This window comes from Schistocerca cancellata, chromosome 2 (assembly GCF_023864275.1).
Source record: "Schistocerca cancellata isolate TAMUIC-IGC-003103 chromosome 2, iqSchCanc2.1, whole genome shotgun sequence".
In the NCBI taxonomy this organism is placed as follows: Eukaryota; Metazoa; Arthropoda; class Insecta; order Orthoptera; family Acrididae; genus Schistocerca; species Schistocerca cancellata.
Genome location: NC_064627.1, coordinates 265,511,187 through 265,528,844, shown reverse-complemented (window position 1 = coordinate 265,528,844; position 17,658 = coordinate 265,511,187).

Below are 17,658 nucleotides of genomic sequence, written 5' to 3'. Positions count from 1 at the left end.
CTACGTGTACATACCATTTGCTGGTATCTAAATGATGAGAGCTGCCTATTCCTGTGATGGGTATAACGAACACCAGGGACCATTAGTGTTATCCGTGTTCAGTGTTGTTGACACGCCTGGTAGCGTATATAAGGATGGAGAATATGTAAGGATCGAGAAAAGCATTAGGTACTGATATTGAGAGACATGAAGATGCCGCGTGATCATGTGAGACAGTTTTCAGCACACACAGAGTTTTGTGTCTCCATTTGGTCGGTTGGACGAACCGTGCAATATCCAGATTTGTTGGGCATTCGTGTGTGACAAGAGTTCGACGTTGCAGGGAATGAGAACATGAGGGCAAGGATAGCCGTCGTGAAGGTTGCAGTCGATCACATCCTCATGCGTTACATCTCATGCGATGGTATCCTGGTGCCATTTTAAAACACGACAGCGCTCATACACACTTGGTACTTCTCTACTCTCGTGGCCACTAAAATCCCCAGATGTGTATAGAGGCCAGTTTGGACGTCAGTTCCAGCCCAGTGCCAGAATCGAGGATATATAGGACCATTTACGACAGTTGTGGACCTGAAACTTCCTGGTAGATTAAAACTTTTTGCCGGACCGAGACTCGAACTCAGGACCTTTGCCTTTCGCGGGCAAGTGCTCTTTCAACTGAGCTACCCAGGCACGACTCACGACCCGTCCTCACAGCTTTACTTCTTCCAGTACCTCGTCTCCTACCTTCCCAACATTTGTTTGGAAGTTTGGGGCGTAGGAGACGAGGTACTGGCAGAAGTAAAGCTGTGAGGACGGGTCGTGAGTCGTGCCTGGGTAGCTCAGTTGAAAGAGCACTTGCCAGCGAAAGGCAAAGGTCCTGAGTTCAAGTATCGGTCAGGCACACAGTTTTAATCTGCCATGAAGTTTCATATTAGCGCACACTCCGCTGAAGAGTGGAAATCTCATTCCAGTTGTGGACCTCTTTGACTCGGGACAGGATATAATGACTTTGACACGCTTCCCAGTTAAAAACGTGCATGCATCCAGGCCAGAGGGGCTGCAATGTAACACAGCCAGCTTATCACTCAGTGAAGATTCATTTCTGCATAGCATTCCAGTGCCATCCAACAACAATTTCAGCAAATTCGTTGAATTTTTGTTCTTGTTGGACATCGCCTCTCAAGACACGTTATGTTCAGACGCAAACAGTTCACATTCTCCCCAAAAACAATGGGCGCAGGACAGAGCACCGAGGTACATCGCACCTGCTGTTGCTTCAGGATATCATGGTGCTCAGACATTCATTGCGTATTCCAGCTTTCCACTGTTCTCCCCAAAGGTATGGCAGTCGTAGAAAGTAATGCTTTCTATTCTATTGCTCACCGTTACCCAACTCGATAGAGGTTATATCGTCGGAAATCTGGATATGAAACTGCAAGCAACTGAAATGTGGTGGAAGCAAAGAATGTTATATATGAAGTGGGAAGACAAAATATGAAGCAAAGAAATACTAAAAAGTTTAGACGAGGATAGGAGTCTGCATGTGTGTGATACTGTAAGAAATGACAGATTTGCAAGTGGATTACTTAACTTGGTGTTGGAAGAAAACTTAGAGGGGAAAGTAATGGAGACAGGCAAAACCTAGGATATGCAAAATCTCGGTATTGAATGACTGCCTGCAAGATTCAAAACCCCTGCGGCTCAGTTTTTCATATACACTGAAGAGACAAAGAAACTGGCACACCTGCTGAATATCGTGTAGGGCCCCGCGGGTACGCAGAAGTGCCGCAACACGACGTGGCATGGACTCGACTAATGTCTGAAGTACAGGGTGATTATAATTAAACTTAAAATTTCAAAACGGTGTTGAAATAACACCACTGGTCAGAATGACGTAAAATTGTAACGGAATATTATCGGAGAAGGGGGAAAACGTATGGCGGAAGAAAAAAAGTAGTGTGAAAATTGATCAATAGATGGCCCTGGATGTGTCAGAATATGTAATGAAAACACCTGTCATGCGCACGAACCATTGGTACAAACACGCCGGGTACACGGCTTTTCCTCATTTCCCGTCTGCGACTTTCGTCGTCACTGTCTCAATGCAGGATCGTGCTCTGCTTGTAAGACTGTATTACAAGAAAGATGACTGTGCACACGTCGCACTGCAGAAGTTCCGCACACTGAGGGGGTTTGGAAAAAGGCGTTGGTCTGATGACTGCCATGGGTCTGGAGAAAATGATTCGGAAATTCCAAAAGAAGGGTTCTTCTGGTGCGCAACCTGGTAGGGGGAGGAAACGGATTGATTCGACGTTAGTGGAAGCAGTGGCCGCGGCAATGCAGGAGGAGACGACGATGCGTAAAATCCTACGAAACATCCTTCTTTGCAATCCATTCAAAATTACTCATGTGCACGAGTTGCTTCCTGTTGAGCTGCCAGCAAGAGAGACCTTTGTTTTAGAATTTATTGCTAGCATCGAAGAGGACGGTGATAGGCCGTGGAAGATTTTGTGGACACTTGACGTCCACTTCCACCTGACACGATATGTCAACGCACAGAATTGGCGAGTATGGGCAACGGAAAATCCACATGCAAATCAACCAGTACCACTTCATCCTGAAAACGTCACTGCGTGGTGCGGGTTTACGGCATCATTTATCATAGGGCCATATTTTTCGAAGAGACAGGTGCTTCCTTTCCTACTACCTGTACCTTCACCGGTAACCTTATGAGTGTCTTTTGTGCAACCACCTCATTCCAGCTCTGCAACAGCGTGAATGTGTGGATGGGATCACTTTTATGGAAGATGGCGCACCTTGCACATTGCAAATCCATTTAAGCAGCTGCTGAGCGCCATTTCGGAAATGCTAGAATTATCAGCCGCCATTTCCCTACAGCCTGACCGTCCCGATCACCTGATCGTAATCCGTTTGACTTCTGGCTGTGGGGCTATCTGAAAGATTGTGTGTTCAGTGTTCCGATTGCAAACTTAGCTGCATTGAAGGCACGCATTGCCCAGCACATTTTGAACGTGACCCGGGAAACACTTCGATCAGTTGTGGAACATGTTGTATCTCGGTTTCAACTTGTTGCAGACAACGGTGGACAGCATATTGAATATGTTTTGCGCCAGTCACATGGAAATTAATAAGACGATTTGATTTCGATTGATGGTTTTTATGCGGTTTTTAGCCTCAGGACAATTAAAAATTCATGTAAGTGATGCTTTTAATGCGGTGTTTGGCCTCAGAATAATTAAAAACAGAGTTTTCCGATCCGATGTGATATGACCTTGCCGTGGCGGATGAGCTTACGTAACTAAGAGTATCACACCTGTACATCCACGCATAGTGAGTAGTACAGTTTGTTTAATGTCAGACGTACACCTTAGGCGTTGTTGTATGATGCATTTGTCATCTGTAGTCGACCACCATTACATTATGATGCTTACAGCGCCATCTATTCATACATTTTGTAACTATTTATTTTCCTTCTGCCAAATGTTTTCCCCCTCCTTCGACAATATTCCATTGCAATTTGACGTCATTCTGACCAGTGGTATCATTTCTACAGTGGTTTGAAAGTTTAACTTTATTGATAAGCGCACTGTAGTGCTGGAGAGAACTGACACCAAGGATCCAGCATGGCTGTCGATAAATCCGTAAGAGTTCGAGGGGGTGGAGACCTCTTCTGAACAGCAGGTTACAAGGCATCCCAGATATGTTCAATCATGTCCATATCTGGGGAGTCTGGTGGCCAGCGGAAGTGTTTAAATACAGAAGTGTGTTCCTGGAGCCACTCTATAGCAATTCTGGACGTCTGGGTTGTCGCATTGTCCTGCTTGAAATGCTGAAGTCCTTCGGAATGCACAATAAGGGCAGATGCAGACAATCAGACAGGTCTCTTAGGTACCTGTCACCTGTCAGTCGTATTTACACGTACAGGGGCACCGTATCACTCTAACTGCACACGCCCCACACCATTATAGAGACTCCATCAGTTTGAGCAGCACCCTGCTGACATACATGTTCCATGGATTCATGAGGTTGTCTCCATACCCGTAGAAGTCCATCCACTCGATACAATTTGAAACGAGACTTGTCCGCCCAGGCAACATGTTTCCAGTCATCAACAGTCCAATGTCGGTGCTGACGGGCCCAGGAGAGGCGTAACAGTTTGTGTCGTGCTGTTATCAAGAGTACACGAGTGATCCTTTGGCTCCGAAAGCCGATATCGGTGATGTTTCGTCGAATGGCTCGCAGGATGACAGTTGATGGCCCAGCACTGAACTCTGCAGCGTTATCGCAAATCTGATGTTTTACCGGATTGCTGATGTTCACGGTGAATGGTCGCACTTCATGAGCTACCTCGGGGATGCTGTGTCCCGTCGTTCGTGTTCCGATTCGTTCAAACTCACTCAATTCTTGATAACATGCAATCGTAAGCTCAGTAACAGATCTAGCAACTGCGCCAGACACTTGTCTTATGCTTGCGTTGCCGATCGCAACGCCGTATTCTGCCTGTTTACGCATCTCTGTATTTGAATATGCGTGTCTATAATGTCTATTCCAGTTTATTTGGCGCTTCATTGCATATACTTCAACTTACTAATATATTCAGGCACATTCAAATTACAGGGACATGCACAACAATGAACAAAAAGGACTCTTAAATGTCTTGTCCCCCGTTGACTATCACAGTCACAATCTAATGTTTATAATGTAGAGACCACCATTTCACTATTACTGCTATTCCCCTTCATTGACTCTGCTCTTGATAACAGCTTTAAAGCAAAAGTCGCACTAGGATGAATTAACGAAAAACAATAAATACTACAGTCAAACGGCGGCAGTTTGTTACAAAACAACCGTTTTTGTAAGTCTTACATACTAAATACCACGTAAGACCTGCGGCTTTTGACAAAATAGAACCAGTGAGAACTGTTGGTGTCCATGATGCGGTGCAAGCGATCGTTGGTGCTACCTGTGCAATGCAGTGCAGTGCTGAACACAGTGCGATGCCATCCACTACCACGCCATGCTTCCTGGCCACGGCACCACCCCAAATGCAGCCATCTGTGTTGCGGCCTTAATGGCAGCTTACGCATGGGGCAGTAATTCCCTAGTCCGGCTGCTGCAGTCTCCGACAAGTGGTGCGATGCTATACAGACTGTTGCAGGGAGTCCATTACTACACTCCTGGAAATGGAAAAAAGAACACATTGACACCGGTGTGTCAGACCAACCATACTTGCTCCGGACACTGCGAGAGGGCTGTACAAGCAATGATCACACGCACGGCACAGCGGACACACCAGGAACTGCGGTGTTGGCCGTCGAATGGCGCTAGCTGCGCAGCATTTGTGCACCGCCGCCGTCAGTGTCAGCCAGTTTGCCGTGGCATACGGAGCTCCATCGCAGTCTTTAACGCTGGTAGCATGCCGCGACAGCGTGGACGTGAACCGTATGTGCAGTTGACGGACTTTGAGCGAGGGCGTATAGTGGGCATGCGGGAGGCCGGGTGGACGTACCGCCGAATTGCTCAACACGTGGGGCGTGAGGTCTCCACAGTACATCGATGTTGTCGCCAGTGGTCGGCGGAAGGTGCACGTGCCCGTCGACCTGGGACCGGACCGCAGCGACGCACGGATGCACGCCAAGACCGTAGGATCCTACGCAGTGCCGTAGGGGACCGCACCGCCACTTCCCAGCAAATTAGGGACACTGTTGCTCCTGGGGTATCGGCGAGGACCATTCGCAACCGTCTCCATGAAGCTGGGCTACGGTCCCGCACACCGTTAGGCCGTCTTCCGCTCACGCCCCAACATCGTGCAGCCCGCCTCCAGTGGTGTCGCGACAGGCGTGAATGGAGGGACGAATGGAGACGTGTCGTCTTCAGCGATGAGAGTCGCTTCTGCCTTGGTGCCAATGATGGTCGTATGCGTGTTTGGCGCCGTGCAGGTGAGCGCCACAATCAGGACTGAATACGACCGAGGCACACAGGGCCAACAACCGGCATCATGGTGTGGGGAGCGATCTCCTACACTTGCCGTACACCACTGGTGATCGTCGAGGGGACACTGAATAGTGCACGGTACATCCAAACCGGGAACTTGCTGAAAAATAAACAGTATAGGGTTCTGAAGCATAATATGGCACCAGATTCTTATCTTAGGCCCTATCGGAAACGCAAAAAGCAGGGAGCTCTCTATTCATTTGTCCAACAGTCTGTTTCCTTTCATGCATTACTACCGCTCGCAGATTTTTATTTAAGGATTTGCGGGCATCAAGTTCTTCAGGAATGAGCCTTATGTTATTGTGCTAATTACGGTATGGAAAAAAATGCAACAAAGACGAGTTGCCCTAGATCAGTGCAGATATTTACATATGTCTGTATTTAGCAATGACTGCCAGCTGCCACAACACTTAGAATTCATGCTGCAGGCAACACAACTGTGAGTGCACTTCAGGCTTCATTCAGTAAGTCGTCAGGGGACGGACGGAAACGTCAAATTAACGTCGCTTTCTGAGTCATAATCACTCCAAAACGAGGTGTTATTAAGGTAGTTCAGTGTTCCAGCAATTTGATGATTCCCATATGAGTATTCCGATAGCCAAAAGAGCCCGTTAGTGTGAAACCATCGGGAACTACATTAATATCAGACTGCAAGAACTCCAGACAATACGTGTACTCTTCCCTTCGCTGAGTAACCCCTACTGTTATTTAGGATTCTCTCTGTCCTAGGTGTAATGCAAATGGAACTTCACATTCATGAGGCGCTTTCCGTTATTCTGGACAAACATCAGCAACTTGTAATCACTGCGAGTAACAACTGTGTGATGATACTGGTACAGGTTGTCAGTTGATGTGGTGACGTTATGCTGTCAAACTGCTTACAGTAACGTTAATGATGGCGCACATAATCTAGCGCTACCTACGTAAGTGAAGATAGTGTGGTGGCGTCGTCGCTTCTCTTTATTTGGCATCAGGTTCAGTAATGTGATTCAGCGAACATAATACTCCATTCACGAGCTGCTAATGATACAGTGTGACTGAAGAGATCATCGTGCGGGTATTACATTGATTCTTCAGTGTATTGCTTGACAAATACTACTGTCAGCTATGCAGCTCAAATGACTCATTACATATGTACTCTATGTTGCTCTTGGTTAAGTGTTCAGCTCGCTGCAATCGTGCTTCCACTGTTGGTAAATACTTGTATGCTGACCATTCGTTATTTGACTGAATGTGCGCTACAATCTGATTATCATGTATATGACATGAGTTAGCCACATCACAAAGCAATGACTAAGATGGTTCAAATGGCTCTGAGCACTATGCGACTTAACTTCTGAGGTCATCAGTCGACTAAAACTTAGAACTAATTAAACCTAACTAACCTAAGAACATCACATACATCCATGCCCGAGGCAGGATTCGAAGCTGCGACCGGAGCGGTCGCTCGGCTCCAGACTGTAGCGCCTAGAACCGCACGGCCACTCCGCCGGCTGCAATGACTAAGAAATGGATGCTGTTGAAGTCCCGTTACATTGATGGCAAGACAAATGTTGGCAAATCACCTGTATTGCCTAAAAAAATTGCATCTTAAATATCGGAGGACAGATGTTTACACTGTCACAGAGCGATGAAATACAGCAACAGCGGCAGATGAAAATTTGTACCCGACCGGGGTTCGAACCTGGACCTCTTGCCTACTAGGCAAACGCACTGACCATTGCACTATTGGACACAACGGCCAACATGCCTGCAGAACTTATCTGCACACGCTCCTCGTCAGACGCTAACTCCCATCGTTGCCGCATACCACATACCACAGTACCTCCCCCTCCCTCCGTTAATCGTTAATTATTTCACTCGCTCGCAGCAGCCACACTGTATTCCCGCGAGGGTTCGGACGATGACGTGCGTCTAGCACTGAAAACTTTCTATGGCCCGTCGAGACCTGAATAATTATAGAGGGTGTTTCAGGAGGAAAAGTAAATATTGTAGGAGGTGGTAGTATAGACAAATTGCTGAAAAATGCCATATAACATGGGTCCAATTTTTATTGGGTACATACAGCTGGGTTCAATGCTCCTTCGTTTCGTTTGTTGGTCGTTACAGGACCCCATTGTCTACACTTCCTTCAGAAAGAATTATTGGAAGAGGTTCCTTTGGCTACAAGAATGAGTATGTTTCTCCAGCATGGCGAGACTCCTGCATATTTTATTCGTCAGGTGACACATCACCCAAACCTAATATTCCTCGGAAGATGGATCACTAGATGTGGGCTCCTTTCTTGGCCAACAAGGTCCCAGGACCTTATCCCTTTGGATTTTTGCCAGTGGGGATGGTTGAATGGCAAGGTCTACAAAGGAAAAGTAAAACAATGTGCCTATTTGATCGTTCGGCTTATGAATTGTGCATCCCTCAAAAAGAACGCAAAGACGACCTCAGAAGACCCAAACGTTGTGTTATCATGATAACTCAAAAGGTCATTGAAAGTGATGGAGGAATTTTTGAAAATTAACTTCCAACGTCATTTGCCTTTCCTTTCAGTTTTTGAGGGTTACGTTCTAACAGCTGTATCTCTGTACTCAATAGAAAGTGGCCACTTTATATAAAATCTTTTATTCAATTCGTCTATACTACCACCTGCTCACATGTCTACTACTTCCCCTGAAACACCGTGTGTATGCATATATGTATGGTGTCTGTTCTTTCTGACATGTCCGAAAGAAAAGACACCACGAATTCGCGTTCGAACCTGGTCTGGCACAAATTTTCATCTGCCGCCGTGGCTGTATTTTAACGCGCTATGATAACCTGGACATTTGTCCTTCAATATTTAATTGATGATCGAGGCTGTCTGTTTCGATTCGTAGTGTCAAGAAGAAATGCAGATGATAAACGGGTATACATTGGACAAATATATTATACTAGAACTGACATGTGATGACATTTTCACGCAATTTGGATACATAAATCATGAGAAATCAGTACTCATAACAACCACCTCTGGCCGTAATAACGGCCTTGATACGCCTGGGCATTGAGTCAAACAGAGCTTGGATGGCGTGTACAGGTACAGCTGCCCATGCAGCGTCAACATGATACCACAGTTTATAACACTCCCTGTCTGCTACTACTGTACCATAACCTCAATGCCAGAAGCAGGTTGTAACAGAAAACAATTTTGTTAAAGAAACTATGGCACAAAGCAACAGAGCAGTGTTACCCTCTGAGAAGAATTTTGTTAGTTTGACCGTGTTGTTCCTAACGGAGGTGGCTTATCGGAAATGAAAGTAAGAATTACGTAAATATTGGAATAGTGACAAACAAAATTTTGCCTAGCTATACTATTCCTAGAATAAGGGAAACGGTCGCCAGCCTAATTAGGCAAGAGAAAGATTACCATTATCGTTTATGAAAGTAGGTATAAGTAACTATAATGGACAACACAACAGACACAACCTAGACTTAGTAACACGCGAATGCAATGAACTCTGACACACAAATGTTTTAAGATTGAAGCTAACAGTTAGAGCAGCAGGAACTATTTTCAAAATTATAACAGGTACAGAGAAACACTATCACTTTCAGGGTTTACACAAACTGAGTGGTCTTTATACTGTTAATATGCACACAAGAGAGACAAACACTTGACATACATGAGAATGTAACGTTTCACAACTGCAACTTTCTCAATTTTACTACAACGAAACACAATGTTGACAAAATTGCAAGAAACTGACTCTCCTTTTAGAATTTACTACAGGCAACAATGTGTTCATTTACTTTACTTAAGGACTTTTAATTTTACCGTTAGCAACAGTACTTTGATAAGCAGTTTTACTAGGAAAATTGTTTTCAGCAATTATCATTGACTTTAACTTTCTCTTTAATAAGTTCAAGAGGCATTATTTAACAGAGCTCTAGGCTTCAATGTACTTTCAGTAAGGACACTCGGTAATTACTTTACTTCAAACGGAGAGGACCCTGAGAGGTTTTATGATGAGGAGTAAAATCAAGGTAGGTAAATAAATTCCGATATGAATTACCTTATATTTCAGCACATTAACAAATCCATTAGGCTGATCCTTCACTGTACATCAATACAGTATTACGTTACAGTAATGGCGCAACGTGGTGGCAACTGCATGTTGGTAGGTGGAATTGCAGGTAGAATTGCTGGACTCTGTCATTTCTTCGTGGCGATGATTCATACAAGTTCCAGAATAGTTCCAGCTATTTGTCCATCCATCCGAGGCCTTGGAAAGAAGCAGGAAAAGCCTCTCTCTGAATCATCACAATATGCACCTTTATACTAGCAGTGCACACACTCGTAGCTCAAATCCGACTACTGGCTCATCTCCGACTGGTGGCTCGTCCCCGACTGACTGCTCTTCTCCGACTGACTATCAGTTCCACCTTTTCCACCTAGGCCAACCATAATTTGCGCGCACTACACAGTTCCGTTCCAGAGGGGAACCACTACACCATTTACATACAGAATAACTAAGAGCCCTAAGTGAGGATCAGCAGTTTACATAACAGCAAACAAATACATTAAATAAAACAAAACATTTTTACATATTGACACTTCTACAAAAAATTATTCACACAAAATCACAATTACATACAATAAGTTCTGTTCCCTCCAAATGGGACAAAGAATATAAATTGCAGATACACTACTTTGCATAGAATGAAATCACGACATCAAAGATTTGACAAAGAAAAGAGTACACAATTTTATGTTATCGATTCAATCACACTTACAGAAGATCAACAATGTGACATTAAATAAAGCAAAATGAATCCATACAGCATAAGAGCTGTGGTGTTACAAGTTCATCAAGAGTAGTGACTGGCGTATTGAGACGAGCCAGTTGCTCGGCCACCATTGACCAGACGTTTGAAATTGGTGAGAGATCTGGAGAATGTGCTGACCACGGCAGGAGTCGAACATTTACTGTATTCAGTAAGGCCCGTACAGGACCTGCAACATGCGGTCGTGCATTATCCTCCTGAAATGTAGGGTTTCGCAGAGATCGAATGAAGGGTACAGCCACGGGTCGTAACACATCTGAAATGTAACGTCCACTGTTCAAAGTGCCGTCAATGCGAACAAGAGGTGACCGAGACGTGTAACCAATGGCACCCCATACCATCACGCAGGGTGATACGCCAGTATCGCGATGACGAATACAGGCTTCCAATGTGCGTTCACCGCGATATCGCCACACACGGATCGACCATCATGATGCTGTAAAAAGAACCTGGATTCATCCGAAAAAATGAGGTTTCGCCATTCGTGTACCCAAGTTCGTCGTTGAGTACGCCATCGCAGGCGCTCCTGTCCGTGATGCAGCGTCAAGGGTAATCGCAGCCATGGTCTCCGAGCTGATAGTCCATGCTGCTGCAAACGTCGTCGAACTGTTCGTGCAGATGGTTGTTGTCTTGCAAACGTCCCCATCTGTTGACTCAGGGATCGAGACGTGGCTGCACGATCCGTTACAGCCACGAGGATAAGATGCCTGTCATCTCGACTGCTAGTGATACGAGGGCGTTGGGATCCAGCACGGCGTTCCGTATTACCCTCCTGAACCCACCGGTACCATATTCTGCTAACAGTCATTGGATCTCGACCAACGCGATCAGCAATGTCACGATACGGTAAACCGCAATCGCGATAGGCCACAATCCGACCTTTATCAAAGTCGGAAACGTGATGGTACGCATTTCTCCTCCTTACACGAGCCATCACAACAACGTTTACCAGGCAACGCCGATCAACTGTTGTTTGTGTATGAGAAATCGGTTGGAAACTTTCCTTATGTCTGCACGTTGTAGGTGTCGCCACCGGCGCCAACCTTGTGCGAATGCTCTGAAAAGCTAATCATTTGCATATCACAGCATCTTCTTTATTTCGGTTAAATTTCGCGTCTGTAGCGCGTCATCTTCGTGGTGTATCAATTTTAATGGCCAGTAGTATATATATATATATATATATATATATATATATATATATATATATATATATATATAAAGTGCTGCTCGGAAAATGTTTGACAACTCAGTGATAGTGACGGACTCATTTCACCAGATGTAGTTGTAATTTTCTGAACAATTCATGTTTAACAAGTGACAGCGATTTGGAAAATTTACGTTTGTGAGATGGTTACTTTACATGTTAATTACAGTGTTTCTCATCGTTTACTTTCTAGAAACCTCCTGTTTCTACCCTAGCTTATACTACAACAATGAGTGAATGCTCACATTCTTGATACGTCACTGGATGTGCTACTGAAAATGTAGCCAAAGATTCAAATCCCGCTGGGAAATTATATTTCAAGTCAGACGGTTTAGCCCCTCCCCTACTGTCATTGAAAACGATCATAACGAAACTAACTATAGGAATCCTCCGAAACCCTTGAGTTCATACTGCGATGCTGTGCAGATGAAAAAAGTAGTTTTTCACAATCATCAGATGACAGATGGGATTTGTCGAATTCCACTAATTATGACTGCAGTCAGAGGCGCTTTTATGCCGCTTACGGTAACTATTTTTTGAATGTTAGTGCTGGAAGGACAGAAACATCAGATTTTCGCCATATGACACATTCAGTTCACCTTTAAGTCTTCACGTTTCGAGCAACGGCTGAATACCCGTCAGAAAAACTGACAACAAGAAGCCAGGTCATGCCTGTCTTCTGGCGGGTGTGCCAGTTTCAGTGATCTCAATAATAATATTGGATAGCAAAGATACTTTGCCAACTCAACTACTGGAGAAGTTCCAAAATTGTGAACTGCTTCCGATGAATACACCTTCAAGATACTGGTCCGAAATTCGTCTTGCTACTTTCAGTACCCATTAGTGTCAGAGCAAAAACTTTATGGTACTGCAAAATTCATAATGTTGCATTTGTTTTCTGCCGACATATTTTTTGTTGTTGTGAATACATAATTTTAGCTATGAACTGCTACATTTTCATAATACTTGAGTATGATACCGGACATAAATTAAATACAGACCCTTTCGAAGTCAAAAGTCAGTAATATCCTGCTAATTCGTGTTAAAATAGGCACAATCGTCTTACAGACACAGCATCAAAATATTCGAGGACTGAGAAATAAAATTAATGATTTAATTATCTGCATAGATGAATTAGAGTCTTCAAAACCAGCTGACATAATCTGCCTCTCTGAACATCATGTGACGACTGGTATAGGACTTTTAAATGTTACAGGGTTTAGGTTAGCATCTCACTTTTGTAGAGCAGGAATGGCGAAAGGAGGAGTTGCCACATTCATCAGGAACTGTCATAAATTTAAGAACATAGACATTCACAAATTTTGCCTCGAACAGCATACGGAAGCACTTGCAACAGAAGTACAATTTCACGAAAAGTCCTTCATAATATTAACTGTATATCGAGCGCCTGCAGGTAACTTTAATCTGTTCACAAAACCACCTTGAAGCCGTACTCGCCCATTTAACAACCAAAAACAAAGAAATAATGATTGATGGTGATTTCAATGTAGATTTCCTTAAAGACTCTTTCAATGAGAACATATTTGAGTTAGCATCACTATCATTCAACTTAATTCCCACTGTAAAGTTCCTCACTAGGGTAGCCAATTGCTCACAATTGCTCACCTTTTCAATGCAGTAATATGTTCATTGTAAATAAGTATTATAGTAGTTCTATTACGTGCTTATTAACTTATAAATAAAAAAAAATTATTTTAAATTCAGTGCATGAGTGTTTGTAAAATGATTCTTTGTTCATTAAAAAAGATGACGATCATCCCACTCGGGAACTGTGGAAGGTACATTAGCTTATTTGTTTCAGTTGTAAATATTTGTCATGTATTTTGTTTTTCTCACATACTCTACATCCTGGAGGACCTCCTCAGTACGGATCAATTGGAACGAAAGTAAATCTAATCTAATCTCATTTAAAGTTTTACTAAGATAGACTGCCATCTGATGTTTCTGTAGTAAGTTGAATGTAATTTGTATTAGTACAGTGAATATTTTAATTGCGTTTTCCATTACTTTATTGAACACAACAGTAATCATCAAAAACAAATTAATCAGCAAGAGTATATTCTTTCACAATATCTATAATATCTGACAATGCTAAACTAGTTTACAAATTCGACGCCTGTAGAAACCTACTGGTTCTAACAATGTCATTAAACCACTGTAGTTTGAATTCTCGTCTAGAAATGAACTGCCTTGACGGTTGATCAATCAAGAGCAGGAAAGGTAAAGTTTACGAGTATACGACCAGAGGGACAAGTGGCTGAGAGATGATTTCCCTATCATTCTCCTGGATAGTTTTGTCTCTCAAATCAACAGAGTGCGTTATCATGCAGTAGCACACGTGATGTAGTTTCGTCGGTCGATTTTCTTACACTGCGATCGAAAGGTGTCTCAATTGTTGACAGCAAATTTCAGCTGTCAGGGACACACGCTTGGGGAAGACCTCATAGTGCAGGACACACTTTTGGAGCTATCAGATGGAAAAATATTATGTTCACACTACACTTTGCTCGAGTTTATGTCTTTTGATGCGGCCCAGCGTCTCATTTCCTCTTGGCAAGTTAAGTATCATAACTCGTCACCAGTAGCAGTATTGGGTAGGAATGCTCAATGAGAGACCTGATGACGTGCAAGCGAAACTGCAATAATTGTCGCCCCGTTGATTTTTGTTGTTTGGAATTAGAGGAAGCAGCCTCGCCTGTTGAACACAAATGTCGCATGATGGTAAATGATAATCGATCACTTACATCAGTGGTCTAGACTTCCTTACTGTGGAAAATCATTCACGCCAGAACGATCTTTATTGAAACAGGAATATCTTTTTCTGGTACTTTTTCCCAGAAGCACTCGCTCCACAAACAGTTCAAGTCTTTCGAGCTGCCTCCTTTGAATTCACCCCTATATTATACCAAAAGTAAATACTGTGTTGCAGATGTTACAAATGGTTCAAATGGCTCTGAGCACTATGGGACTTAACTTCTGAGGTCCTCAGTCCCCTAGAACTTAGAACTACTTACACCTAACTAACCTAAGGACACCACACACATCCATGCCCGAGGCAGGATTCGAACCTGCGTCCGTAGCGGTCGCGTGGTTCCAGACTGAAGCGCCTAGAACCGCACGGTCCCACCGGCCGGCGCAGATGTTACACTTTTTTCCACTTGCGACCCAATATTGCAACGTCTAACCGCAGTTCCTGATTTTCCAGTGTGCAAAATTCAATGCTTGACTGCAGGATGATAACTAGAGCTTCAAACTCGAAAATGAGAGTTGATACATACACTTCCAGCTTTCCGCCGCGTTCACCTGGGCGGCGCCCGATTTCAGGTGGCGGGTGGCGTCCCAGATCACGTAAGAAACAGATTGACCATCCTTACGGCGGAACAGGCAACCGCAAAAATAGTTTTCCTGTCGGTCAACAGATGTCGCAGGCGCGCTACAATGCTAACTGACCTGTCCATGTCGCGGAATTGGCAACGCTGTATCTTCGGTGACGTGAATGACGCTGATTTGTGTTCGGCTAGAGCGTTGCGAGCGAAATGCATTCGTCACACAGCTGACTGTAGACCATGATCGCTATGGTTCTTCCCGAGTTTTCAATCGAAGAATGTAGATTAGCTCCTGTAATTCTACAAACCAAGTTTATTTCTACTATAGGGATACTTCTCACAATCATATGTGAAATTAAACAAATGAAAAGTAACACACAAATATTTCTCGTGAGTTACTGTTTAAATGCAGACTGTATTGCAGTCGCACAGGTTTTACACTCGCCTTCCATGCCGTCTATTTCCTCTTTGTTATACAGCTCTTCTGATACGGATTATGGTGGTAAAAGAGATCTCCACGTGCAGGTTAACACTAGAAAGTTTTCAAAACCTCAACGTCTTTGAAATATAATCCGTTAATTTACTGACAAATATTGCACTGAGCAGTGGGTTTCGCGTCCTGACATTACCGACATAATTATTTATTTTGCATAAAGTATGTATAGGGATTAGGCGAGTTATAACTACAAGATATTTTTCACATTGAGACTGTAAATAAGTTTAAGAAAATGATTTTGCTTCATTTCTAAGTATTTCTGTAAGCGTTCTTAAGTATAACCACATTTTGCATTTGCTTACTGTTGGTTGTAAACGAATATAATTTCATGTACGCACTTAACCACGATATCTTCGAAAAAAATAAATATTGTGAAACTTTAAATATCGTGAGTAAAAAAAAATCTGTGATGGTAAACATCTTAACTATGCGGTCAGCACATCTACTATTGTCACAAGCAGTACTGTTTTGCTCAGATTTAACACATTGCTTCTTTCTAGTTAAACATGGTAGAGTGATCAAGGAAAGGCAACGAAACTTATTTGTGCAGCCTAACGGAGAATCTTTATTTGGTACTTAAATACAATATGAATAAACTACATATTTTTTATAATTTTCAGTTTTGAGACAGTTCTACTACACTTGTCTTTGAACATTTAAAAAAGTCTAAATCGCAGCAAAGATTTCATTTAAAAATTATAAAATATGATTCTTGTACAGGAAGGGCTGCCACGTTATATCAGAATATAAGATCGACAGAATGTAGATAGGATCGAATGCTTAGGGCTCTTCATTAATTCGTACTTGTAACTAATTTATTGATTTACCTGAATTTAAAATCCACTCGCGTAACCTTTCTTTATCTTTGACGGGAAATCTGAACATTTCTAATTCAGGATTTGTTCGTCTACTCCTTCCACAGTTGATATACTCGCAGGTCCTCGGCATGAGGACTCGATCCACTACCACTGGTATGTCAGAAACAGCTGTACTTCACAAACGCCAAATAGTGGAAAGCTGCACGCGTTCGGCCGATGTTGCCACATATTTCACAGAACGGAGTGCCATCTAGTGGTTGATTCCACAAGTAAGGGTGCGACACTGTTGCCGCCTGGTGGCCGTTCCGTGGCAAGGGTTGCCTGCTAGACCAAGCGATCGGGCAATCTGTTTCTTACGTGATCTGGGGTGGCGTCTGGCCGGTGGCCAGTAGCCGCTGCAGCGCGAGGAAACGCTCGAGCGTAAGCTTTCCTGATCGCGCCGCAGCCACGAGCTGTCCTGCGGAATTATTTCTGGAGGTACTTGTTATTACTGGTGGATAGAATGTGAAGCGAATTATCTTCGATGTTCAATCAGACTCATAACTTAAGACGAGGGCCGATATGTGGTAGGAAAAAGAAGGAGATACAATTGGATGCGAAGACATGAGTATAAGTTTAGAATGGACGACTCTTACAACTAGACCACGGGCTCACAAAACACGACAACATCTCAGAAGTAGACAATACTTTCTCCAGACTTCTGCATCTTACCGTGTCTCCAGATTATGCAGATGGCCAGACTTAGCTTTGTCAGGGGCGGTCGGTTTTATTGGCCACCTTCAATGAGCGACTAGGACTTAGTCTTAATGACGGCTGGACGACGGTCAGTTTTTATGTCTAAGACTGTACATGTAAAGTTACTTTGACATCCGTCCGTGTCTTCCGCATGCTTCTTTTTCTCTAAGTAATATATATTCGTATAGTGTAAATAGTAACAGCACTATAAATGTCGTTTGAGATAATCTCGAAATTACTACT